The 23,693-nt window shown below is 46.0% G+C and overlaps 28 non-coding genes across 28 annotated transcripts; 14 read left to right on the plus strand and 14 right to left on the minus strand.

Annotated features, from left to right (window-relative positions):
* Positions 1–247: 247 nt before the first annotated feature.
* Positions 248–320, minus strand: TRNAM-CAU (transfer RNA methionine (anticodon CAU)). Its single transcript has one exon. It is a non-coding gene; the product is annotated as a tRNA-Met (tRNA).
* A 119-nt stretch (positions 321–439) lies between these two features.
* Positions 440–511, plus strand: TRNAE-UUC (transfer RNA glutamic acid (anticodon UUC)). The gene has a single exon. It is a non-coding gene; the product is annotated as a tRNA-Glu (tRNA).
* Positions 512–2,014: 1,503 nt separating this feature from the next.
* TRNAM-CAU (transfer RNA methionine (anticodon CAU)) lies at positions 2,015–2,087 on the minus strand. Its single transcript has one exon. It is a non-coding gene; the product is annotated as a tRNA-Met (tRNA).
* A 119-nt stretch (positions 2,088–2,206) lies between these two features.
* Positions 2,207–2,278, plus strand: TRNAE-UUC (transfer RNA glutamic acid (anticodon UUC)). The gene has a single exon. It is a non-coding gene; the product is annotated as a tRNA-Glu (tRNA).
* A 1,503-nt stretch (positions 2,279–3,781) lies between these two features.
* Positions 3,782–3,854, minus strand: TRNAM-CAU (transfer RNA methionine (anticodon CAU)). The gene has a single exon. It is a non-coding gene; the product is annotated as a tRNA-Met (tRNA).
* Positions 3,855–3,973: 119 nt separating this feature from the next.
* Positions 3,974–4,045, plus strand: TRNAE-UUC (transfer RNA glutamic acid (anticodon UUC)). Its single transcript has one exon. It is a non-coding gene; the product is annotated as a tRNA-Glu (tRNA).
* A 1,503-nt stretch (positions 4,046–5,548) lies between these two features.
* On the minus strand, positions 5,549–5,621 carry TRNAM-CAU (transfer RNA methionine (anticodon CAU)). Its single transcript has one exon. It is a non-coding gene; the product is annotated as a tRNA-Met (tRNA).
* A 119-nt stretch (positions 5,622–5,740) lies between these two features.
* TRNAE-UUC (transfer RNA glutamic acid (anticodon UUC)) lies at positions 5,741–5,812 on the plus strand. The gene has a single exon. It is a non-coding gene; the product is annotated as a tRNA-Glu (tRNA).
* A 1,503-nt stretch (positions 5,813–7,315) lies between these two features.
* TRNAM-CAU (transfer RNA methionine (anticodon CAU)) lies at positions 7,316–7,388 on the minus strand. The gene has a single exon. It is a non-coding gene; the product is annotated as a tRNA-Met (tRNA).
* A 119-nt stretch (positions 7,389–7,507) lies between these two features.
* Positions 7,508–7,579, plus strand: TRNAE-UUC (transfer RNA glutamic acid (anticodon UUC)). Its single transcript has one exon. It is a non-coding gene; the product is annotated as a tRNA-Glu (tRNA).
* A 1,503-nt stretch (positions 7,580–9,082) lies between these two features.
* On the minus strand, positions 9,083–9,155 carry TRNAM-CAU (transfer RNA methionine (anticodon CAU)). Its single transcript has one exon. It is a non-coding gene; the product is annotated as a tRNA-Met (tRNA).
* A 119-nt stretch (positions 9,156–9,274) lies between these two features.
* TRNAE-UUC (transfer RNA glutamic acid (anticodon UUC)) lies at positions 9,275–9,346 on the plus strand. Its single transcript has one exon. It is a non-coding gene; the product is annotated as a tRNA-Glu (tRNA).
* Positions 9,347–10,848: 1,502 nt separating this feature from the next.
* TRNAM-CAU (transfer RNA methionine (anticodon CAU)) lies at positions 10,849–10,921 on the minus strand. Its single transcript has one exon. It is a non-coding gene; the product is annotated as a tRNA-Met (tRNA).
* Positions 10,922–11,040: 119 nt separating this feature from the next.
* On the plus strand, positions 11,041–11,112 carry TRNAE-UUC (transfer RNA glutamic acid (anticodon UUC)). The gene has a single exon. It is a non-coding gene; the product is annotated as a tRNA-Glu (tRNA).
* Positions 11,113–12,615: 1,503 nt separating this feature from the next.
* Positions 12,616–12,688, minus strand: TRNAM-CAU (transfer RNA methionine (anticodon CAU)). The gene has a single exon. It is a non-coding gene; the product is annotated as a tRNA-Met (tRNA).
* Positions 12,689–12,807: 119 nt separating this feature from the next.
* TRNAE-UUC (transfer RNA glutamic acid (anticodon UUC)) lies at positions 12,808–12,879 on the plus strand. The gene has a single exon. It is a non-coding gene; the product is annotated as a tRNA-Glu (tRNA).
* Positions 12,880–14,382: 1,503 nt separating this feature from the next.
* TRNAM-CAU (transfer RNA methionine (anticodon CAU)) lies at positions 14,383–14,455 on the minus strand. The gene has a single exon. It is a non-coding gene; the product is annotated as a tRNA-Met (tRNA).
* Positions 14,456–14,574: 119 nt separating this feature from the next.
* TRNAE-UUC (transfer RNA glutamic acid (anticodon UUC)) lies at positions 14,575–14,646 on the plus strand. Its single transcript has one exon. It is a non-coding gene; the product is annotated as a tRNA-Glu (tRNA).
* A 1,504-nt stretch (positions 14,647–16,150) lies between these two features.
* TRNAM-CAU (transfer RNA methionine (anticodon CAU)) lies at positions 16,151–16,223 on the minus strand. Its single transcript has one exon. It is a non-coding gene; the product is annotated as a tRNA-Met (tRNA).
* Positions 16,224–16,342: 119 nt separating this feature from the next.
* TRNAE-UUC (transfer RNA glutamic acid (anticodon UUC)) lies at positions 16,343–16,414 on the plus strand. The gene has a single exon. It is a non-coding gene; the product is annotated as a tRNA-Glu (tRNA).
* Positions 16,415–17,917: 1,503 nt separating this feature from the next.
* On the minus strand, positions 17,918–17,990 carry TRNAM-CAU (transfer RNA methionine (anticodon CAU)). Its single transcript has one exon. It is a non-coding gene; the product is annotated as a tRNA-Met (tRNA).
* A 119-nt stretch (positions 17,991–18,109) lies between these two features.
* TRNAE-UUC (transfer RNA glutamic acid (anticodon UUC)) lies at positions 18,110–18,181 on the plus strand. The gene has a single exon. It is a non-coding gene; the product is annotated as a tRNA-Glu (tRNA).
* A 1,512-nt stretch (positions 18,182–19,693) lies between these two features.
* On the minus strand, positions 19,694–19,766 carry TRNAM-CAU (transfer RNA methionine (anticodon CAU)). Its single transcript has one exon. It is a non-coding gene; the product is annotated as a tRNA-Met (tRNA).
* A 119-nt stretch (positions 19,767–19,885) lies between these two features.
* TRNAE-UUC (transfer RNA glutamic acid (anticodon UUC)) lies at positions 19,886–19,957 on the plus strand. The gene has a single exon. It is a non-coding gene; the product is annotated as a tRNA-Glu (tRNA).
* A 1,503-nt stretch (positions 19,958–21,460) lies between these two features.
* Positions 21,461–21,533, minus strand: TRNAM-CAU (transfer RNA methionine (anticodon CAU)). Its single transcript has one exon. It is a non-coding gene; the product is annotated as a tRNA-Met (tRNA).
* A 119-nt stretch (positions 21,534–21,652) lies between these two features.
* Positions 21,653–21,724, plus strand: TRNAE-UUC (transfer RNA glutamic acid (anticodon UUC)). Its single transcript has one exon. It is a non-coding gene; the product is annotated as a tRNA-Glu (tRNA).
* Positions 21,725–23,227: 1,503 nt separating this feature from the next.
* TRNAM-CAU (transfer RNA methionine (anticodon CAU)) lies at positions 23,228–23,300 on the minus strand. Its single transcript has one exon. It is a non-coding gene; the product is annotated as a tRNA-Met (tRNA).
* A 119-nt stretch (positions 23,301–23,419) lies between these two features.
* TRNAE-UUC (transfer RNA glutamic acid (anticodon UUC)) lies at positions 23,420–23,491 on the plus strand. Its single transcript has one exon. It is a non-coding gene; the product is annotated as a tRNA-Glu (tRNA).
* The last annotated feature ends 202 nt before the right edge of the window (positions 23,492–23,693 follow it).

Below are 23,693 nucleotides of genomic sequence, written 5' to 3' on the forward strand. Positions count from 1 at the left end.
GGTGGATGTGTGGAAAATGCATGTGTTTTTTTCCAGGGTGAGTAGACAGTGTATGTTGCAAGCTCTGTTAGATGCAGAGTTGGCGATTTCGGCTCCTGAGGAAAATGGTGGAGGGCATAGGAGCTTTGAAAGCTTGAGCTGCTGATGACTTTTCCCTGGATATGGCTTCTTGCAAAGCTTGAAAGATGCAGAGTAGCGGCTTTCAGCCATTAAGGACTCCAAGTGGCAGAAAAAGCCTAGAGAAGAGTGCCCCGTGTGAGGATCGAACTCACGACCTTCAGATTATGAGACTGACGCACTACCTACTGCGCTAACGAGGCTACGTGCTGGAAGATGGGCACTTGTCCCCCCTGCCCACCACGCTTGGAAGACCATGGCGGTGCTAGTTTTCTTCTCGCTTTGGTTTTCTCTATTTCTCCCACAACAGCCTTGGCAGTTTTCCCATATGGTCTAGCGGTTAGGATCCCTGGTTTTCACCCAGGCGGCCCGGGTTCGACTCCCGGTATGGGAAATGCAAGACATTTTAGTGACACGCTTGCTCCTGCTGCTTAAACCTGCCAAACTCTTTTCCCCTTGCAACCTCAAATCATTCCCTTGTTGGCAAAGTACCAAGCAACGCAACATACATGCTCTGCTTCAACAACCCCTAGTGCTTTACTTCCAACTGCTTTACAAATCTGCCCGCATAGTCCAGCGGGTCTTGCTGCTTTGCCTCCCTCTCTCTACGCTCATTTTGAGGACAATTTATCAAAGAGTCGAAACACATGCGAAGACTAAAAACTTGCAAACACTCACAGTCATCACTGACCGGTCATAAAAACCCAATGAAATCAACGAAGAAAACCCCAGGCGACATTAAGAATATTCCGTCCCCACCTTGCCTTCATGGAAGGAAAACAAAACAAAACAAAGGCCTACACTATGGCAGGACTGGTGGACCCAGTTTTGGTGCCGCAGATAAAACAGAAACAAATCATTGCACATTCTTACAAAGAAACAACATCCACAGTGGTTATCATACGCTGAGAGCAAACCATGAACTAAAGGCAAAGCCAAAGAGCCTCGGCTTTTCATGTGCCAAGAGAAAAGGGTGAAACTGAGAAGGACCAGAAAGATCTTTCACTCTTTTTTTGAAAAAAAAAAACCAAAAACTCTTTACATTCCTCTCTGTCTCTTCAATTTCATTCCCTGTCTTGTCCAAGTGCTGAGCAATGGGGCACATGTGCTTGCTTTCAACAAGCCTTATTGGGCTTGATATGAAATTGCTTTTGGAAATCTGGCCTTTCATTTCAAAGAGGTTGCTGCTTTTTTTCCGCTTTTCGCCACTCCTTCTATAAGATGCTGAGAGACACTATTAAAAAGCCTTTGAAACATAGCAAAGTGAAGCAAAAACACTCAATGCCCATTTCAGAAGCGGTCCTTCTCCAGTTTCCCACAGTTGCTAAAAAGGGCCTAATCCACGTCAAGGCTGGGAGTCCAACGTTTGCGGGTAAAGATAGGAGGGAATGCTATTTCTTTTGGGCTTCTTTTCAAGGAAGCCAAATCCATGCACAAATCATTTCCCACCGGTAATCATGCAGTGAGGAAAAGCGGCGAAAGGGGGAAGTTAAAGTACCCGTGCTATTCAAAGGCAAAGAAAGCGTTTTGAAATCAGGGAGGACAACAAGGTGGGGACTTTTCCCATTTTTCCCACCTTTGTAAAAGCCCTTTTGAATCCTCTGTTCTGTTTTCTTTCTGTGTGATGAAAGGGAGTGAAGCCCGTGACATGGTGGATGTGTGGAAAATGCATGTGTTTTTTTCCAGGGTGAGTAGACAGTGTATGTTGCAAGCTCTGTTAGATGCAGAGTTGGCGATTTCGGCTCCTGAGGAAAATGGTGGAGGGCAAAGGAGCTTTGAAAGCTTGAGCTGCTGATGACTTTTCCCTGGATATGGCTTCTTGCAAAGCTTGAAAGATGCAGAGTAGCGGCTTTCAGCCATTAAGGACTCCAAGTGGCAGAAAAAGCCTAGAGAAGAGTGCCTCGTGTGAGGATCGAACTCACGACCTTCAGATTATGAGACTGACGCGCTACCTACTGCGCTAACGAGGCTGCGTGCTGGAAGATGGGCACTTGTCCTCCCTGCCCACCACGCTTGGAAGACCATGGCGGTGCTAGTTTTCTTCTCGCTTTGGTTTTCTCTATTTCTCCCACAGCAGCCTTGGCAGTTTTCCCATATGGTCTAGCGGTTAGGATTCCTGGTTTTCACCCAGGCGGCCCGGGTTCGACTCCCGGTATGGGAAATGCTAGACATTTTAGTGACACGCTTGCTCCTGCTGCTTAAACCTGCCAAACTCTTTTCCCCTTGCAACCTCAAATCATTCCCTTGTTGGCAAAGTACCAAGCAACGCAACATACATGCTCTGCTTCAACAACCCCTAGTGCTTTACTTCCAACTGCTTTACAAATCTGCCCGCATAGTCCAGCGGGTCTTGCTGCTTTGCCTCCCTCTCTCTACGCTCATTTTGAGGACAATTTATCAAAGAGTCGAAAGACATGCGAACACTAAAAACTTGTAAACACTCACAGTCATCACTGACCGGTCATAAAAACCCAATGAAATCAACGAAGAAAACCCCAGGCGACATTAAGAATATTCCGTCCCCACCTTGCCTTCATGGAAGGAAAACAAAACAAAACAAAGGCCTACACTATGGCAGGACTGGTGGACCCAGTTTTGGTGCCGCAGATAAAACAGAAACAAATCATTGCACATTCTTACAAAGAAACAACATCCACAGTGGTTATCATACGCTGAGAGCAAACCATGAACTAAAGGCAAAGCCAAAGAGCCTCGGCTTTTCATGTGCCAAGAGAAAAGGGTGAAACTGAGAAGGACCAGAAAGATCTTTCACTCTTTTTTTGAAAAAAAAAAACCAAAAACTCTTTACATTCCTCTCTGTCTCTTCAATTTCATTCCCTGTCTTGTCCAAGTGCTGAGCAATGGGGCACATGTGCTTGCTTTCAACAAGCCTTATTGGGCTTGATATGAAATTGCTTTTGGAAATCTGGCCTTTCATTTCAAAGAGGTTGCTGCTTTTCTTCCGCTTTTCGCCACTCCTTCTATAAGATGCTGAGAGACACTATTAAAAAGCCTTTGAAACATAGCAAAGTGAAGCAAAAACACTCAATGCCCATTTCAGAAGCGGTCCTTCTCCAGTTTCCCACAGTTGCTAAAAAGGGCCTAATCCACGTCAAGGCTGGGAGTCCAACGTTTGCGGGTAAAGATAGGAGGGAATGCTATTTCTTTTGGGCTTCTTTCCAAGGAAGCCAAATCCATGCACAAATCATTTCCCACCGGTAATCATGCAGTGAGGAAAAGCGGCGAAAGGGGGAAGTTAAAGTACCCGTGCTATTCAAAGGCAAAGAAAGCGTTTTGAAATCAGGGAGGACAACAAGGTGGGGACTTTTCCCATTTTTCCCACCTTTGTAAAAGCCCTTTTGGATCCTCTGTTCTGTTTTCTTTCTGTGTGATGAAAGGGAGTGAAGCCCGTGACATGGTGGATGTGTGGAAAATGCATGTGTTTTTTTCCAGGGTGAGTAGACAGTGTATGTTGCAAGCTCTGTTAGATGCAGAGTTGGCGATTTCGGCTCCTGAGGAAAATGGTGGAGGGCAAAGGAGCTTTGAAAGCTTGAGCTGCTGATGACTTTTCCCTGGATATGGCTTCTTGCAAAGCTTGAAAGATGCAGAGTAGCGGCTTTCAGCCATTAAGGACTCCAAGTGGCAGAAAAAGCCTAGAGAAGAGTGCCTCGTGTGAGGATCGAACTCACGACCTTCAGATTATGAGACTGACGCGCTACCTACTGCGCTAACGAGGCTGCGTGCTGGAAGATGGGCACTTGTCCTCCCTGCCCACCACGCTTGGAAGACCATGGCGGTGCTAGTTTTCTTCTCGCTTTGGTTTTCTCTATTTCTCCCACAGCAGCCTTGGCAGTTTTCCCATATGGTCTAGCGGTTAGGATTCCTGGTTTTCACCCAGGCGGCCCGGGTTCGACTCCCGGTATGGGAAATGCAAGACATTTTAGTGACACGCTTGCTCCTGCTGCTTAAACCTGCCAAACTCTTTTCCCCTTGCAACCTCAAATCATTCCCTTGTTGGCAAAGTACCAAGCAACGCAACATACATGCTCTGCTTCAACAACCCCTAGTGCTTTACTTCCAACTGCTTTACAAATCTGCCCGCATAGTCCAGCGGGTCTTGCTGCTTTGCCTCCCTCTCTCTACGCTCATTTTGAGGACAATTTATCAAAGAGTCGAAAGACATGCGAACACTAAAAACTTGTAAACACTCACAGTCATCACTGACCGGTCATAAAAACCCAATGAAATCAACGAAGAAAACCCCAGGCGACATTAAGAATATTCCGTCCCCACCTTGCCTTCATGGAAGGAAAACAAAACAAAACAAAGGCCTACACTATGGCAGGACTGGTGGACCCAGTTTTGGTGCCGCAGATAAAACAGAAACAAATCATTGCACATTCTTACAAAGAAACAACATCCACAGTGGTTATCATACGCTGAGAGCAAACCATGAACTAAAGGCAAAGCCAAAGAGCCTCGGCTTTTCATGTGCCAAGAGAAAAGGGTGAAACTGAGAAGGACCAGAAAGATCTTTCACTCTTTTTTTGAAAAAAAAAAACCAAAAACTCTTTACATTCCTCTCTGTCTCTTCAATTTCATTCCCTGTCTTGTCCAAGTGCTGAGCAATGGGGCACATGTGCTTGCTTTCAACAAGCCTTATTGGGCTTGATATGAAATTGCTTTTGGAAATCTGGCCTTTCATTTCAAAGAGGTTGCTGCTTTTCTTCCGCTTTTCGCCACTCCTTCTATAAGATGCTGAGAGACACTATTAAAAAGCCTTTGAAACATAGCAAAGTGAAGCAAAAACACTCAATGCCCATTTCAGAAGCGGTCCTTCTCCAGTTTCCCACAGTTGCTAAAAAGGGCCTAATCCACGTCAAGGCTGGGAGTCCAACGTTTGCGGGTAAAGATAGGAGGGAATGCTATTTCTTTTGGGCTTCTTTCCAAGGAAGCCAAATCCATGCACAAATCATTTCCCACCGGTAATCATGCAGTGAGGAAAAGCGGCGAAAGGGGGAAGTTAAAGTACCCGTGCTGTTCAAAGGCAAAGAAAGCGTTTTGAAATCAGGGAGGACAACAAGGTGGGGACTTTTCCCATTTTTCCCACCTTTGTAAAAGCCCTTTTGAATCCTCTGTTCTGTTTTCTTTCTGTGTGATGAAAGGGAGTGAAGCCCGTGACATGGTGGATGTGTGGAAAATGCATGTGTTTTTTTCCAGGGTGAGTAGACAGTGTATGTTGCAAGCTCTGTTAGATGCAGAGTTGGCGATTTCGGCTCCTGAGGAAAATGGTGGAGGGCATAGGAGCTTTGAAAGCTTGAGCTGCTGATGACTTTTCCCTGGATATGGCTTCTTGCAAAGCTTGAAAGATGCAGAGTAGCGGCTTTCAGCCATTAAGGACTCCAAGTGGCAGAAAAAGCCTAGAGAAGAGTGCCCCGTGTGAGGATCGAACTCACGACCTTCAGATTATGAGACTGACGCGCTACCTACTGCGCTAACGAGGCTGCGTGCTGGAAGATGGGCACTTGTCCCCCCTGCCCACCACGCTTGGAAGACCATGGCGGTGCTAGTTTTCTTCTCGCTTTGGTTTTTTCTATTTCTCCCACAGCAGCCTTGGCAGTTTTCCCATATGGTCTAGCGGTTAGGATTCCTGGTTTTCACCCAGGCGGCCCGGGTTCGACTCCCGGTATGGGAAATGCAAGACATTTTAGTGACACGCTTGCTCCTGCTGCTTAAACCTGCCAAACTCTTTTCCCCTTGCAACCTCAAATCATTCCCTTGTTGGCAAAGTACCAAGCAACGCAACATACATGCTCTGCTTCAACAACCCCTAGTGCTTTACTTCCAACTGCTTTACAAATCTGCCCGCATAGTCCAGCGGGTCTTGCTTCTTTGCCTCCCTCTCTCTACGCTCATTTTGAGGACAATTTATCAAAGAGTCGAAACACATGCGAAGACTAAAAACTTGCAAACACTCACAGTCATCACTGACCGGTCATAAAAACCCAATGAAATCAACGAAGAAAACCCCAGGCGACATTAAGAATATTCCGTCCCCACCTTGCCTTCATGGAAGGAAAACAAAACAAAACAAAGGCCTACACTATGGCAGGACTGGTGGACCCAGTTTTGGTGCCGCAGATAAAACAGAAACAAATCATTGCACATTCTTACAAAGAAACAACATCCACAGTGGTTATCATACGCTGAGAGCAAACCATGAACTAAAGGCAAAGCCAAAGAGCCTCGGCTTTTCATGTGCCAAGAGAAAAGGGTGAAACTGAGAAGGACCAGAAAGATCTTTCACTCTTTTTTTGAAAAAAAAAAACCAAAAACTCTTTACATTCCTCTCTGTCTCTTCAATTTCATTCCCTGTCTTGTCCAAGTGCTGAGCAATGGGGCACATGTGCTTGCTTTCAACAAGCCTTATTGGGCTTGATATGAAATTGCTTTTGGAAATCTGGCCTTTCATTTCAAAGAGGTTGCTGCTTTTCTTCCGCTTTTTGCCACTCCTTCTATAAGATGCTGAGAGACACTATTAAAAAGCCTTTGAAACATAGCAAAGTGAAGCAAAAACACTCAATGCCCATTTCAGAAGCGGTCCTTCTCCAGTTTCCCACAGTTGCTAAAAAGGGCCTAATCCACGTCAAGGCTGGGAGTCCAACGTTTGCGGGTAAAGATAGGAGGGAATGCTATTTCTTTTGGGCTTCTTTCCAAGGAAGCCAAATCCATGCACAAATCATTTCCCACCGGTAATCATGCAGTGAGGAAAAGCGGCGAAAGGGGGAAGTTAAAGTACCCGTGCTGTTCAAAGGCAAAGAAAGCGTTTTGAAATCAGGGAGGACAACAAGGTGGGGACTTTTCCCATTTTTCCCACCTTTGTAAAAGCCCTTTTGAATCCTCTGTTCTGTTTTCTTTCTGTGTGATGAAAGGGAGTGAAGCCCGTGACATGGTGGATGTGTGGAAAATGCATGTGTTTTTTTCCAGGGTGAGTAGACAGTGTATTTTGCAAGCTCTGTTAGATGCAGAGTTGGCGATTTCGGCTCCTGAGGAAAATGGTGGAGGGCATAGGAGCTTTGAAAGCTTGAGCTGCTGATGACTTTTCCCTGGATATGGCTTCTTGCAAAGCTTGAAAGATGCAGAGTAGCGGCTTTCAGCCATTAAGGACTCCAAGTGGCAGAAAAAGCCTAGAGAAGAGTGCCCCGTGTGAGGATCGAGCTCACGACCTTCAGATTATGAGACTGACGCGCTACCTACTGCGCTAACGAGGCTGCGTGCTGGAAGATGGGCACTTGTCCCCCCTGCCCACCACGCTTGGAAGACCATGGCGGTGCTAGTTTTCTTCTCGCTTTGGTTTTCTCTATTTCTCCCACAGCAGCCTTGGCAGTTTTCCCATATGGTCTAGCGGTTAGGATTCCTGGTTTTCACCCAGGCGGCCCGGGTTCGACTCCCGGTATGGGAAATGCAAGCCGTTTTAGTGACACGCTTGCTCCTGCTGCTTAAACCTGCCAAACTCTTTTCCCCTTGCAACCTCAAATCATTCCCTTGTTGGCAAAGTACCAAGCAACGCAACATACATGCTCTGCTTCAACAACCCCTAGTGCTTTACTTCCAACTGCTTTACAAATCTGCCCGCATAGTCCAGCGGGTCTTGCTTCTTTGCCTCCCTCTCTCTACGCTCATTTTGAGGACAATTTATCAAAGAGTCGAAACACATGCGAAGACTAAAAACTTGCAAACACTCACAGTCATCACTGACCGGTCATAAAAACCCAATGAAATCAACGAAGAAAACCCCAGGCGACATTAAGAATATTCCGTCCCCACCTTGCCTTCATGGAAGGAAAACAAAACAAAACAAAGGCCTACACTATGGCAGGACTGGTGGACCCAGTTTTGGTGCCGCAGATAAAACAGAAACAAATCATTGCACATTCTTACAAAGAAACAACATCCACAGTGGTTATCATACGCTGAGAGCAAACCATGAACTAAAGGCAAAGCCAAAGAGCCTCGGCTTTTCATGTGCCAAGAGAAAAGGGTGAAACTGAGAAGGACCAGAAAGATCTTTCACTCTTTTTTTGAAAAAAAAAAACCAAAAACTCTTTACATTCCTCTCTGTCTCTTCAATTTCATTCCCTGTCTTGTCCAAGTGCTGAGCAATGGGGCACATGTGCTTGCTTTCAACAAGCCTTATTGGGCTTGATATGAAATTGCTTTTGGAAATCTGGCCTTTCATTTCAAAGAGGTTGCTGCTTTTCTTCCGCTTTTTGCCACTCCTTCTATAAGATGCTGAGAGACACTATTAAAAAGCCTTTGAAACATAGCAAAGTGAAGCAAAAACACTCAATGCCCATTTCAGAAGCGGTCCTTCTCCAGTTTCCCACAGTTGCTAAAAAGGGCCTAATCCACGTCAAGGCTGGGAGTCCAACGTTTGCGGGTAAAGATAGGAGGGAATGCTATTTCTTTTGGGCTTCTTTCCAAGGAAGCCAAATCCATGCACAAATCATTTCCCACCGGTAATCATGCAGTGAGGAAAAGCGGCGAAAGGGGGAAGTTAAAGTACCCGTGCTGTTCAAAGGCAAAGAAAGCGTTTTGAAATCAGGGAGGACAACAAGGTGGGGACTTTTCCCATTTTTCCCACCTTTGTAAAAGCCCTTTTGAATCCTCTGTTCTGTTTTCTTTCTGTGTGATGAAAGGGAGTGAAGCCCGTGACATGGTGGATGTGTGGAAAATGCATGTGTTTTTTTCCAGGGTGAGTAGACAGTGTATGTTGCAAGCTCTGTTAGATGCAGAGTTGGCGATTTCGGCTCCTGAGGAAAATGGTGGAGGGCAAAGGAGCTTTGAAAGCTTGAGCTGCTGATGACTTTTCCCTGGATATGGCTTCTTGCAAAGCTTGAAAGATGCAGAGTAGCGGCTTTCAGCCATTAAGGACTCCAAGTGGCAGAAAAAGCCTAGAGAAGAGTGCCTCGTGTGAGGATCGAACTCACGACCTTCAGATTATGAGACTGACGCGCTACCTACTGCGCTAACGAGGCTGCGTGCTGGAAGATGGGCACTTGTCCCCCCTGCCCACCACGCTTGGAAGACCATGGCGGTGATAGTTTTCTTCTCGCTTTGGTTTTCTCTATTTCTCCCACAGCAGCCTTGGCAGTTTTCCCATATGGTCTAGCGGTTAGGATTCCTGGTTTTCACCCAGGCGGCCCGGGTTCGACTCCCGGTATGGGAAATGCAAGACATTTTAGTGACACGCTTGCTCCTGCTGCTTAAACCTGCCAAACTCTTTTCCCCTTGCAACCTCAAATCATTCCCTTGTTGGCAAAGTACCAAGCAACGCAACATACATGCTCTGCTTCAACAACCCCTAGTGCTTTACTTCCAACTGCTTTACAAATCTGCCCGCATAGTCCAGCGGGTCTTGCTGCTTTGCCTCCCTCTCTCTACGCTCATTTTGAGGACAATTTATCAAAGAGTCGAAAGACATGCGAACACTAAAAACTTGCAAACACTCACAGTCATCACTGACCGGTCATAAAAACCCAATGAAATCAACGAAGAAAACCCCAGGCGACATTAAGAATATTCCGTCCCCACCTTGCCTTCATGGAAGGAAAACAAAACAAAACAAAGGCCTACACTATGGCAGGACTGGTGGACCCAGTTTTGGTGCCGCAGATAAAACAGAAACAAATCATTGCACATTCTTACAAAGAAACAACATCCACAGTGGTTATCATACGCTGAGAGCAAACCATGAACTAAAGGCAAAGCCAAAGAGCCTCGGCTTTTCATGTGCCAAGAGAAAAGGGTGAAACTGAGAAGGACCAGAAAGATCTTTCACTCTTTTTTTGAAAAAAAAAACCAAAAACTCTTTACATTCCTCTCTGTCTCTTCAATTTCATTCCCTGTCTTGTCCAAGTGCTGAGCAATGGGGCACATGTGCTTGCTTTCAACAAGCCTTATTGGGCTTGATATGAAATTGCTTTTGGAAATCTGGCCTTTCATTTCAAAGAGGTTGCTGCTTTTCTTCCGCTTTTCGCCACTCCTTCTATAAGATGCTGAGAGACACTATTAAAAAGCCTTTGAAACATAGCAAAGTGAAGCAAAAACACTCAATGCCCATTTCAGAAGCGGTCCTTCTCCAGTTTCCCACAGTTGCTAAAAAGGGCCTAATCCACGTCAAGGCTGGGAGTCCAACGTTTGCGGGTAAAGATAGGAGGGAATGCTATTTCTTTTGGGCTTCTTTCCAAGGAAGCCAAATCCATGCACAAATCATTTCCCACCGGTAATCATGCAGTGAGGAAAAGCGGCGAAAGGGGGAAGTTAAAGTACCCGTGCTGTTCAAAGGCAAAGAAAGCGTTTTGAAATCAGGGAGGACAACAAGGTGGGGACTTTTCCCATTTTTCCCACCTTTGTAAAAGCCCTTTTGAATCCTCTGTTCTGTTTTCTTTCTGTGTGATGAAAGGGAGTGAAGCCCGTGACATGGTGGATGTGTGGAAAATGCATGTGTTTTTTTCCAGGGTGAGTAGACAGTGTATGTTGCAAGCTCTGTTAGATGCAGAGTTGGCGATTTCGGCTCCTGAGGAAAATGGTGGAGGGCATAGGAGCTTTGAAAGCTTGAGCTGCTGATGACTTTTCCCTGGATATGGCTTCTTGCAAAGCTTGAAAGATGCAGAGTAGCGGCTTTCAGCCATTAAGGACTCCAAGTGGCAGAAAAAGCCTAGAGAAGAGTGCCCCGTGTGAGGATCGAACTCACGACCTTCAGATTATGAGACTGACGCGCTACCTACTGCGCTAACGAGGCTGCGTGCTGGAAGATGGGCACTTGTCCCCCCTGCCCACCACGCTTGGAAGACCATGGCGGTGCTAGTTTTCTTCTCGCTTTGGTTTTCTCTATTTCTCCCACAGCAGCCTTGGCAGTTTTCCCATATGGTCTAGCGGTTAGGATTCCTGGTTTTCACCCAGGCGGCCCGGGTTCGACTCCCGGTATGGGAAATGCAAGACATTTTAGTGACACGCTTGCTCCTGCTGCTTAAACCTGCCAAACTCTTTTCCCCTTGCAACCTCAAATCATTCCCTTGTTGGCAAAGTACCAAGCAACGCAACATACATGCTCTGCTTCAACAACCCCTAGTGCTTTACTTCCAACTGCTTTACAAATCTGCCCGCATAGTCCAGCGGGTCTTGCTTCTTTGCCTCCCTCTCTCTACGCTCATTTTGAGGACAATTTATCAAAGAGTCGAAACACATGCGAAGACTAAAAACTTGCAAACACTCACAGTCATCACTGACCGGTCATAAAAACCCAATGAAATCAACGAAGAAAACCCCAGGCGACATTAAGAATATTCCGTCCCCACCTTGCCTTCATGGAAGGAAAACAAAACAAAACAAAGGCCTACACTATGGCAGGACTGGTGGACCCAGTTTTGGTGCCGCAGATAAAACAGAAACAAATCATTGCACATTCTTACAAAGAAACAACATCCACAGTGGTTATCATACGCTGAGAGCAAACCATGAACTAAAGGCAAAGCCAAAGAGCCTCGGCTTTTCATGTGCCAAGAGAAAAGGGTGAAACTGAGAAGGACCAGAAAGATCTTTCACTCTTTTTTTGAAAAAAAAAAACCAAAAACTCTTTACATTCCTCTCTGTCTCTTCAATTTCATTCCCTGTCTTGTCCAAGTGCTGAGCAATGGGGCACATGTGCTTGCTTTCAACAAGCCTTATTGGGCTTGATATGAAATTGCTTTTGGAAATCTGGCCTTTCATTTCAAAGAGGTTGCTGCTTTTCTTCCGCTTTTTGCCACTCCTTCTATAAGATGCTGAGAGACACTATTAAAAAGCCTTTGAAACATAGCAAAGTGAAGCAAAAACACTCAATGCCCATTTCAGAAGCGGTCCTTCTCCAGTTTCCCACAGTTGCTAAAAAGGGCCTAATCCACGTCAAGGCTGGGAGTCCAACGTTTGCGGGTAAAGATAGGAGGGAATGCTATTTCTTTTGGGCTTCTTTCCAAGGAAGCCAAATCCATGCACAAATCATTTCCCACCGGTAATCATGCAGTGAGGAAAAGCGGCGAAAGGGGGAAGTTAAAGTACCCGTGCTGTTCAAAGGCAAAGAAAGCGTTTTGAAATCAGGGAGGACAACAAGGTGGGGACTTTTCCCATTTTTCCCACCTTTGTAAAAGCCCTTTTGAATCCTCTGTTCTGTTTTCTTTCTGTGTGATGAAAGGGAGTGAAGCCCGTGACATGGTGGATGTGTGGAAAATGCATGTGTTTTTTTCCAGGGTGAGTAGACAGTGTATTTTGCAAGCTCTGTTAGATGCAGAGTTGGCGATTTCGGCTCCTGAGGAAAATGGTGGAGGGCATAGGAGCTTTGAAAGCTTGAGCTGCTGATGACTTTTCCCTGGATATGGCTTCTTGCAAAGCTTGAAAGATGCAGAGTAGCGGCTTTCAGCCATTAAGGACTCCAAGTGGCAGAAAAAGCCTAGAGAAGAGTGCCCCGTGTGAGGATCGAGCTCACGACCTTCAGATTATGAGACTGACGCGCTACCTACTGCGCTAACGAGGCTGCGTGCTGGAAGATGGGCACTTGTCCCCCCTGCCCACCACGCTTGGAAGACCATGGCGGTGCTAGTTTTCTTCTCGCTTTGGTTTTCTCTATTTCTCCCACAGCAGCCTTGGCAGTTTTCCCATATGGTCTAGCGGTTAGGATTCCTGGTTTTCACCCAGGCGGCCCGGGTTCGACTCCCGGTATGGGAAATGCAAGCCGTTTTAGTGACACGCTTGCTCCTGCTGCTTAAACCTGCCAAACTCTTTTCCCCTTGCAACCTCAAATCATTCCCTTGTTGGCAAAGTACCAAGCAACGCAACATACATGCTCTGCTTCAACAACCCCTAGTGCTTTACTTCCAACTGCTTTACAAATCTGCCCGCATAGTCCAGCGGGTCTTGCTTCTTTGCCTCCCTCTCTCTACGCTCATTTTGAGGACAATTTATCAAAGAGTCGAAACACATGCGAAGACTAAAAACTTGCAAACACTCACAGTCATCACTGACCGGTCATAAAAACCCAATGAAATCAACGAAGAAAACCCCAGGCGACATTAAGAATATTCCGTCCCCACCTTGCCTTCATGGAAGGAAAACAAAACAAAACAAAGGCCTACACTATGGCAGGACTGGTGGACCCAGTTTTGGTGCCGCAGATAAAACAGAAACAAATCATTGCACATTCTTACAAAGAAACAACATCCACAGTGGTTATCATACGCTGAGAGCAAACCATGAACTAAAGGCAAAGCCAAAGAGCCTCGGCTTTTCATGTGCCAAGAGAAAAGGGTGAAACTGAGAAGGACCAGAAAGATCTTTCACTCTTTTTTTGAAAAAAAAAAACCAAAAACTCTTTACATTCCTCTCTGTCTCTTCAATTTCATTCCCTGTCTTGTCCAAGTGCTGAGCAATGGGGCACATGTGCTTGCTTTCAACAAGCCTTATTGGGCTTGATATGAAATTGCTTTTGGAAATCTGGCCTTTCATTTCAAAGAGGTTGCTGCTTTTCTTCCGCTTTTTGCCACTCCTTCTATAAGATGCTGAGAGACACTATTAAAAAGCCTTTGAAACATAGCAAAGTGAAGCAAAAACACTCAATGCCCATTTCAGAAGCGGTCCTTCTCCAGTTTCCCACAGTTGCTAAAAAGGGCCTAATCCACGTCAAGGCTGGGAGTCCAACGTTTGCGGGTAAAGATAGGAGGGAATGCTATTTCTTTTGGGCTTCTTTCCAAGGAAGCCAAATCCATGCACAAATCATTTCCCACCGGTAATCATGCAGTGAGGAAAAGCGGCGAAAGGGGGAAGTTAAAGTACCCGTGCTGTTCAAAGGCAAAGAAAGCGTTTTGAAATCAGGGAGGACAACAAGGTGGGGACTTTTCCCATTTTTCCCACCTTTGTAAAAGCCCTTTTGAATCCTCTGTTCTGTTTTCTTTCTGTGTGATGAAAGGGAGTGAAGCCCGTGACATGGTGGATGTGTGGAAAATGCATGTGTTTTTTTCCAGGGTGAGTAGACAGTGTATGTTGCAAGCTCTGTTAGATGCAGAGTTGGCGATTTCGGCTCCTGAGGAAAATGGTGGAGGGCATAGGAGCTTTGAAAGCTTGAGCTGCTGATGACTTTTCCCTGGATATGGCTTCTTGCAAAGCTTGAAAGATGCAGAGTAGCGGCTTTCAGCCATTAAGGACTCCAAGTGGCAGAAAAAGCCTAGAGAAGAGTGCCCCGTGTGAGGATCGAACTCACGACCTTCAGATTATGAGACTGACGCGCTACCTACTGCGCTAACGAGGCTGCGTGCTGGAAGATGGGCACTTGTCCCCCCTGCCCACCACGCTTGGAAGACCATGGCGGTGCTAGTTTTCTTCTCGCTTTGGTTTTCTCTATTTCTCCCACAGCAGCCTTGGCAGTTTTCCCATATGGTCTAGCGGTTAGGATTCCTGGTTTTCACCCAGGCGGCCCGGGTTCGACTCCCGGTATGGGAAATGCAAGACATTTTAGTGACACGCTTGCTCCTGCTGCTTAAACCTGCCAAACTCTTTTCCCCTTGCAACCTCAAATCATTCCCTTGTTGGCAAAGTACCAAGCAACGCAACATACATGCTCTGCTTCAACAACCCCTAGTGCTTTACTTCCAACTGCTTTACAAATCTGCCCGCATAGTCCAGCGGGTCTTGCTGCTTTGCCTCCCTCTCTCTACGCTCATTTTGAGGACAATTTATCAAAGAGTCGAAACACATGCGAACACTAAAAACTTGCAAACACTCACAGTCATCACTGACCGGTCATAAAAACCCAATGAAATCAACGAAGAAAACCCCAGGCGACATTAAGAATATTCCGTCCCCACCTTGCCTTCATGGAAGGAAAACAAAACAAAACAAAGGCCTACACTATGCCAGGACTGGTGGACCCAGTTTTGGTGCCGCAGATAAAACAGAAACAAATCATTGCACATTCTTACAAAGAAACAACATCCACAGTGGTTATCATACGCTGAGAGCAAACCATGAACTAAAGGCAAAGCCAAAGAGCCTCGGCTTTTCATGTGCCAAGAGAAAAGGGTGAAACTGAGAAGGACCAGAAAGATCTTTCACTCTTTTTTTGAAAAAAAAAAACCAAAAACTCTTTACATTCCTCTCTGTCTCTTCAATTTCATTCCCTGTCTTGTCCAAGTGCTGAGCAATGGGGCACATGTGCTTGCTTTCAACAAGCCTTATTGGGCTTGATATGAAATTGCTTTTGGAAATCTGGCCTTTCATTTCAAAGAGGTTGCTGCTTTTCTTCCGCTTTTCGCCACTCCTTCTATAAGATGCTGAGAGACACTATTAAAAAGCCTTTGAAACATAGCAAAGTGAAGCAAAAACACTCAATGCCCATTTCAGAAGCGGTCCTTCTCCAGTTTCCCACAGTTGCTAAAAAGGGCCTAATCCACGTCAAGGCTGGGAGTCCAACGTTTGCGGGTAAAGATAGGAGGGAATGCTATTTCTTTTGGGCTTCTTTCCAAGGAAGCCAAATCCATGCACAAATCATTTCCCACCTGTAATCATGCAGTGAGGAAAAGCGGCAAAAGGGGGAAGTTAAAGTACCCGTGCTATTCAAAGGCAAAGAAAGCGTTTTGAAATCAGGGAGGACAACAAGGTGGGGACTTTTCCCATTTTTCCCACCTTTGTAAAAGCCCTTTTGGATCCTCTGTTCTGTTTTCTTTCTGTGTGATGAAAGGGAGTGAAGCCCGTGACATGGTGGATGTGTGGAAAATGCATGTGTTTTTTTTCCAGGGTGAGTAGACAGTGTATGTTGCAAGCTCTGTTAGATGCAGAGTTGGCGATTTCGGCTCCTGAGGAAAATGGTGGAGGGCATAGGAGCTTTGAAAGCTTGAGCTGCTGATGACTTTTCCCTGGATATGGCTTCTTGCAAAGCTTGAAAGATGCAGAGTAGCGGCTTTCAGCCATTAAGGACTCCAAGTGGCAGAAAAAGCCTAGAGAAGAGTGCCCCGTGTGAGGATCGAACTCACGACCTTCAGATTATGAGACTGACGCACTACCTACTGCGCTAACGAGGCTGCGTGCTGGAAGATGGGCACTTGTCCCCCCTGCCCACCACGCTTGGAAGACCATGGCGGTGCTAGTTTTCTTCTCGCTTTGGTTTTCTCTATTTCTCCCACAGCAGCCTTGGCAGTTTTCCCATATGGTCTAGCGGTTAGGATTCCTGGTTTTCACCCAGGCGGCCCGGGTTCGACTCCCGGTATGGGAAATGCAAGCCGTTTTAGTGACACGCTTGCTCCTGCTGCTTAAACCTGCCAAACTCTTTTCCCCTTGCAACCTCAAATCATTCCCTTGTTGGCAAAGTACCAAGCAACGCAACATACATGCTCTGCTTCAACAACCCCTAGTGCTTTACTTCCAACTGCTTTACAAATCTGCCCGCATAGTCCAGCGGGTCTTGCTGCTTTGCCTCCCTCTCTCTACGCTCATTTTGAGGACAATTTATCAAAGAGTCGAAACACATGCGAAGACTAAAAACTTGCAAACACTCACAGTCATCACTGACCGGTCATAAAAACCCAATGAAATCAACGAAGAAAACCCCAGGCGACATTAAGAATATTCCGTCCCCACCTTGCCTTCATGGAAGGAAAACAAAACAAAACAAAGGCCTACACTATGGCAGGACTGGTGGACCCAGTTTTGGTGCCGCAGATAAAACAGAAACAAATCATTGCACATTCTTACAAAGAAACAACATCCACAGTGGTTATCATACGCTGAGAGCAAACCATGAACTAAAGGCAAAGCCAAAGAGCCTCGGCTTTTCATGTGCCAAGAGAAAAGGGTGAAACTGAGAAGGACCAGAAAGATCTTTCACTCTTTTTTTGAAAAAAAAAAACCAAAAACTCTTTACATTCCTCTCTGTCTCTTCAATTTCATTCCCTGTCTTGTCCAAGTGCTGAGCAATGGGGCACATGTGCTTGCTTTCAACAAGCCTTATTGGGCTTGATATGAAATTGCTTTTGGAAATCTGGCCTTTCATTTCAAAGAGGTTGCTGCTTTTTTTCCGCTTTTCGCCACTCCTTCTATAAGATGCTGAGAGACACTATTAAAAAGACTTTGAAACATAGCAAAGTGAAGCAAAAACACTCAATGCCCATTTCAGAAGCGGTCCTTCTCCAGTTTCCCACAGTTGCTAAAAAGGGCCTAATCCACGTCAAGGCTGGGAGTCCAACGTTTGCGGGTAAAGATAGGAGGGAATGCTATTTCTTTTGGGCTTCTTTTCAAGGAAGCCAAATCCATGCACAAATCATTTCCCACCGGTAATCATGCAGTGAGGAAAAGCGGCAAAAGGGGGAAGTTAAAGTACCCGTGCTATTCAAAGGCAAAGAAAGCGTTTTGAAATCAGGGAGGACAACAAGGTGGGGACTTTTCCCATTTTTCCCACCTTTGTAAAAGCCCTTTTGGATCCTCTGTTCTGTTTTCTTTCTGTGTGATGAAAGGGAGTGAAGCCCGTGACATGGTGGATGTGTGGAAAATGCATGTGTTTTTTTCCAGGGTGAGTAGACAGTGTATGTTGCAAGCTCTGTTAGATGCAGAGTTGGCGATTTCGGCTCCTGAGGAAAATGGTGGAGGGCAAAGGAGCTTTGAAAGCTTGAGCTGCTGATGAGTTTTCCCTGGATATGGCTTCTTGCAAAGCTTGAAAGATGCAGAGTAGCGGCTTTCAGCCATTAAGGACTCCAAGTGGCAGAAAAAGCCTAGAGAAGAGTGCCTCGTGTGAGGATCGAACTCACGACCTTCAGATTATGAGACTGACGCGCTACCTACTGCGCTAACGAGGCTGCGTGCTGGAAGATGGGCACTTGTCCTCCCTGCCCACCACGCTTGGAAGACCATGGCGGTGCTAGTTTTCTTCTCGATTTGGTTTTCTCTATTTCTCCCACAGCAGCCTTGGCAGTTTTCCCATATGGTCTAGCGGTTAGGATTCCTGGTTTTCACCCAGGCGGCCCGGGTTCGACTCCCGGTATGGGAAATGCAAGACATTTTAGTGACACGCTTGCTCCTGCTGCTTAAACCTGCCAAACTCTTTTCCCCTTGCAACCTCAAATCATTCCCTTGTTGGCAAAGTACCAAAGTGTTGAAGCAGAGCAACATACATGCTCTGCTTCAACAACCCCTAGTGCTTTACTTCCAACTGCTTTACAAATCTGCCCGCATAGTCCAGCGGGTCTTGCTTCTTTGCCTCCCTCTCTCTACGCTCATTTTGAGGACAATTTATCAAAGAGTCAAAACACATGCGAAGACTAAAAACTTGCAAACACTCACAGTCATCACTGACCGGTCATAAAAACCCAATGAAATCAACGAAGAAAACCCCAGGCGACATTAAGAATATTCCGTCCCCACCTTGCCTTCATGGAAGGAAAACAAAACAAAACAAAGGCCTACACTATGGCAGGACTGGTGGACCCAGTTTTGGTGCCGCAGATAAAACAGAAACAAATCATTGCACATTCTTACAAAGAAACAACATCCACAGTGGTTATCATACGCTGAAAGCAAACCATGAACTAAAGGCAAAGCCAAAGAGCCTCGGCTTTTCATGTGCCAAGAGAAAAGGGTGAAACTGAGAAGGACCAGAAAGATCTTTCACTCTTTTTTTGAAAAAAAAAAACCAAAAACTCTTTACATTCCTCTCTGTCTCTTCAATTTCATTCCCTGTCTTGTCCAAGTGCTGAGCAATGGGGCACATGTGCTTGCTTTCAACAAGCCTTATTGGGCTTGATATGAAATTGCTTTTGGAAATCTGGCCTTTCATTTCAAAGAGGTTGCTGCTTTTCTTCCGCTTTTCGCCACTCTTTCTATAAGATGCTGAGAGACACTATTAAAAAGCCTTTGAAACATAGCAAAGTGACGCAAAAACACTCAATGCCCATTTCAGAAGCGGTCCTTCTCCAGTTTCCCACAGTTGCTAAAAAGGGCCTAATCCACGTCAAGGCTGGGAGTCCAACGTTTGCGGGTAAAGATAGGAGGGAATGCTATTTCTTTTGGGCTTCTTTTCAAGGAAGCCAAATCCATGCACAAATCATTTCCCACCGGTAATCATGCAGTGAGGAAAAGCGGCGAAAGGGGGAAGTTAAAGTACCCGTGCTGTTCAAAGGCAAAGAAAGCGTTTTGAAATCAGGGAGGACAACAAGGTGGGGACTTTTCCCATTTTTCCCACCTTTGTAAAAGCCCTTTTGAATCCTCTGTTCTGTTTTCTTTCTGTGTGATGAAAGGGAGTGAAGCCCGTGACATGGTGGATGTGTGGAAAATGCATGTGTTTTTTTCCAGGGTGAGTAGACAGTGTATGTTGCAAGCTCTGTTAGATGCAGAGTTGGCGATTTCGGCTCCTGAGGAAAATGGTGGAGGGCAAAGGAGCTTTGAAAGCTTGAGCTGCTGATGACTTTTCCCTGGATATGGCTTCTTGCAAAGCTTGAAAGATGCAGAGTAGCGGCTTTCAGCCATTAAGGACTCCAAGTGGCAGAAAAAGCCTAGAGAAGAGTGCCTCGTGTGAGGATCGAACTCACGACCTTCAGATTATGAGACTGACGCGCTACCTACTGCGCTAACGAGGCTGCGTGCTGGAAGATGGGCACTTGTCCCTCCTGCCCACCACGCTTGGAAGACCATGGCGGTGCTAGTTTTCTTCTCGCTTTGGTTTTCTCTATTTCTCCCACAGCAGCCTTGGCAGTTTTCCCATATGGTCTAGCGGTTAGGATTCCTGGTTTTCACCCAGGCGGCCCGGGTTCGACTCCCGGTATGGGAAATGCAAGCCATTTTAGTGACACGCTTGCTCCTGCTGCTTAAACCTGCCAAACTCTTTTCCCCTTGCAACCTCAAATCATTCCCTTGTTGGCAAAGTACCAAGCAACGCAACATACATGCTCTGCTTCAACAACCCCTAGTGCTTTACTTCCAACTGCTTTACAAATCTGCCCGCATAGTCCAGCGGGTCTTGCTGCTTTGCCTCCCTCTCTCTACGCTCATTTTGAGGACAATTTATCAAAGAGTCGAAACACATGCGAAGACTAAAAACTTGCAAACACTCACAGTCATCACTGACCGGTCATAAAAACCCAATGAAATCAACGAAGAAAACCCCAGGCGACATTAAGAATATTCCGTCCCCACCTTGCCTTCATGGAAGGAAAACAAAACAAAACAAAGGCCTACACTATGGCAGGACTGGTGGACCCAGTTTTGGTGCCGCAGATAAAACAGAAACAAATCATTGCACATTCTTACAAAGAAACAACATCCACAGTGGTTATCATACGCTGAGAGCAAACCATGAACTAAAGGCAAAGCCAAAGAGCCTCGGCTTTTCATGTGCCAAGAGAAAAGGGTGAAACTGAGAAGGACCAGAAAGATCTTTCACTCTTTTTTTGAAAAAAAAAAACCAAAAACTCTTTACATTCCTCTCTGTCTCTTCAATTTCATTCCCTGTCTTGTCCAAGTGCTGAGCAATGGGGCACATGTGCTTGCTTTCAACAAGCCTTATTGGGCTTGATATGAAATTGCTTTTGGAAATCTGGCCTTTCATTTCAAAGAGGTTGCTGCTTTTTTTCCGCTTTTCGCCACTCCTTCTATAAGATGCTGAGAGACACTATTAAAAAGACTTTGAAACATAGCAAAGTGAAGCAAAAACACTCAATGCCCATTTCAGAAGCGATCCTTCTCCAGTTTCCCACAGTTGCTAAAAAGGGCCTAATCCACGTCAAGGCTGGGAGTCCAACGTTTGCGGGTAAAGATAGGAGGGAATGCTATTTCTTTTGGGCTTCTTTTCAAGGAAGCCAAATCCATGCACAAATCATTTCCCACCGGTAATCATGCAGTGAGGAAAAGCGGCGAAAGGGGGAAGTTAAAGTACCCGTGCTGTTCAAAGGCAAAGAAAGCGTTTTGAAATCAGGGAGGACAACAAGGTGGGGACTTTTCCCATTTTTCCCACCTTTGTAAAAGCCCTTTTGAATCCTCTGTTCTGTTTTCTTTCTGTGTGATGAAAGGGAGTGAAGCCCGTGACATGGTGGATGTGTGGAAAATGCATGTGTTTTTTTCCAGGGTGAGTAGACAGTGTATTTTGCAAGCTCTGTTAGATGCAGAGTTGGCGATTTCGGCTCCTGAGGAAAATGGTGGAGGGCATAGGAGCTTTGAAAGCTTGAGCTGCTGATGACTTTTCCCTGGATATGGCTTCTTGCAAAGCTTGAAAGATGCAGAGTAGCGGCTTTCAGCCATTAAGGACTCCAAGTGGCAGAAAAAGCCTAGAGAAGAGTGCCCCGTGTGAGGATCGAACTCACGACCTTCAGATTATGAGACTGACGCGCTACCTACTGCGCTAACGAGGCTGCGTGCTGGAAGCTGGGCACTTGTCCCCCCTGCCCACCACGCTTGGAAGACCATGGCGGTGCTAGTTTTCTTCTCGCTTTGGTTTTCTCTATTTCTCCCACAGCAGCCTTGGCAGTTTTCCCATATGGTCTAGCGGTTAGGATTCCTGGTTTTCACCCAGGCGGCCCGGGTTCGACTCCCGGTATGGGAAATGCAAGCCGTTTTAGTGACACGCTTGCTCCTGCTGCTTAAACCTGCCAAACTCTTTTCCCCTTGCAACCTCAAATCATTCCCTTGTTGGCAAAGTACCAAGCAACGCAACATACATGCTCTGCTTCAACAACCCCTAGTGCTTTACTTCCAACTGCTTTACAAATCTGCCCGCATAGTCCAGCGGGTCTTGCTGCTTTGCCTCCCTCTCTCTACGCTCATTTTGAGGACAATTTATCAAAGAGTCGAAAGACATGCGAACACTAAAAACTTGCAAACACTCACAGTCATCACTGACCGGTCATAAAAACCCAATGAAATCAACGAAGAAAACCCCAGGCGACATTAAGAATATTCCGTCCCCACCTTGCCTTCATGGAAGGAAAACAAAACAAAACAAAGGCCTACACTATGGCAGGACTGGTGGACCCAGTTTTGGTGCCGCAGATAAAACAGAAACAAATCATTGCACATTCTTACAAAGAAACAACATCCACAGTGGTTATCATACGCTGAGAGCAAACCATGAACTAAAGGCAAAGCCAAAGAGCCTCGGCTTTTCATGTGCCAAGAGAAAAGGGTGAAACTGAGAAGGCCCAGAAAGATCTTTCACTCTTTTTTTGAAAAAAAAAAACCAAAAACTCTTTACATTCCTCTCTGTCTCTTCAATTTCATTCCCTGTCTTGTCCAAGTGCTGAGCAATGGGGCACATGTGCTTGCTTTCAACAAGCCTTATTGGGCTTGATATGAAATTGCTTTTGGAAATCTGGCCTTTCATTTCAAAGAGGTTGCTGCTTTTCTTCCGCTTTTCGCCACTCCTTCTATAAGATGCTGAGAGACACTATTAAAAAGCCTTTGAAACATAGCAAAGTGAAGCAAAAACACTCAATGCCCATTTCAGAAGCGGTCCTTCTCCAGTTTCCCACAGTTGCTAAAAAGGGCCTAATCCACGTCAAGGCTGGGAGTCCAACGTTTGCGGGTAAAGATAGGAGGGAATGCTATTTCTTTTGGGCTTCTTTTCAAGGAAGCCAAATCCATGCACAAATCATTTCCCACCGGTAATCATGCAGTGAGGAAAAGCGGCAAAAGGGGGAAGTTAAAGTACCCGTGCTATTCAAAGGCAAAGAAAGCGTTTTGAAATCAGGGAGGACAACAAGGTGGGGACTTTTCCCATTTTTCCCACCTTTGTAAAAGCCCTTTTGGATCCTCTGTTCTGTTTTCTTTCTGTGTGATGAAAGGGAGTGAAGCCCGTGACATGGTGGATGTGTGGAAAATGCATGTGTTTTTTTCCAGGGTGAGTAGACAGTGTATGTTGCAAGCTCTGTTAGATGCAGAGTTGGCGATTTCGGCTCCTGAGGAAAATGGTGGAGGGCAAAGGAGCTTTGAAAGCTTGAGCTGCTGATGACTTTTCCCTGGATATGGCTTCTTGCAAAGCTTGAAAGATGCAGAGTAGCGGCTTTCAGCCATTAAGGACTCCAAGTGGCAGAAAAAGCCTAGAGAAGAGTGCCTCGTGTGAGGATCGAACTCACGACCTTCAGATTATGAGACTGACGCGCTACCTACTGCGCTAACGAGGCTGCGTGCTGGAAGATGGGCACTTGTCCCCCCTGCCCACCACGCTTGGAAGACCATGGCGGTGCTAGTTTTCTTCTCGCTTTGGTTTTCTCTATTTCTCCCACAGCAGCCTTGGCAGTTTTCCCATATGGTCTAGCGGTTAGGATTCCTGGTTTTCACCCAGGCGGCCCGGGTTCGACTCCCGGTATGGGAAATGCAAGCCATTTTAGTGACACGCTTGCTCCTGCTGCTTAAACCTGCCAAACTCTTTTCCCCTTGCAACCTCAAATCATTCCCTTGTTGGCAAAGTACCAAGCAACGCAACATACATGCTCTGCTTCAACAACCCCTAGTGCTTTACTTCCAACTGCTTTACAAATCTGCCCGCATAGTCCAGCGGGTCTTGCTTCTTTGCC

Source organism: Staurois parvus, unplaced genomic scaffold (genome assembly GCF_062004578.1).
Source record: "Staurois parvus isolate SC_StPar_1 unplaced genomic scaffold, SC_StPar_1.0 ptg000662l, whole genome shotgun sequence".
NCBI lineage: Eukaryota > Metazoa > Chordata > Amphibia > Anura > Ranidae > Staurois > Staurois parvus.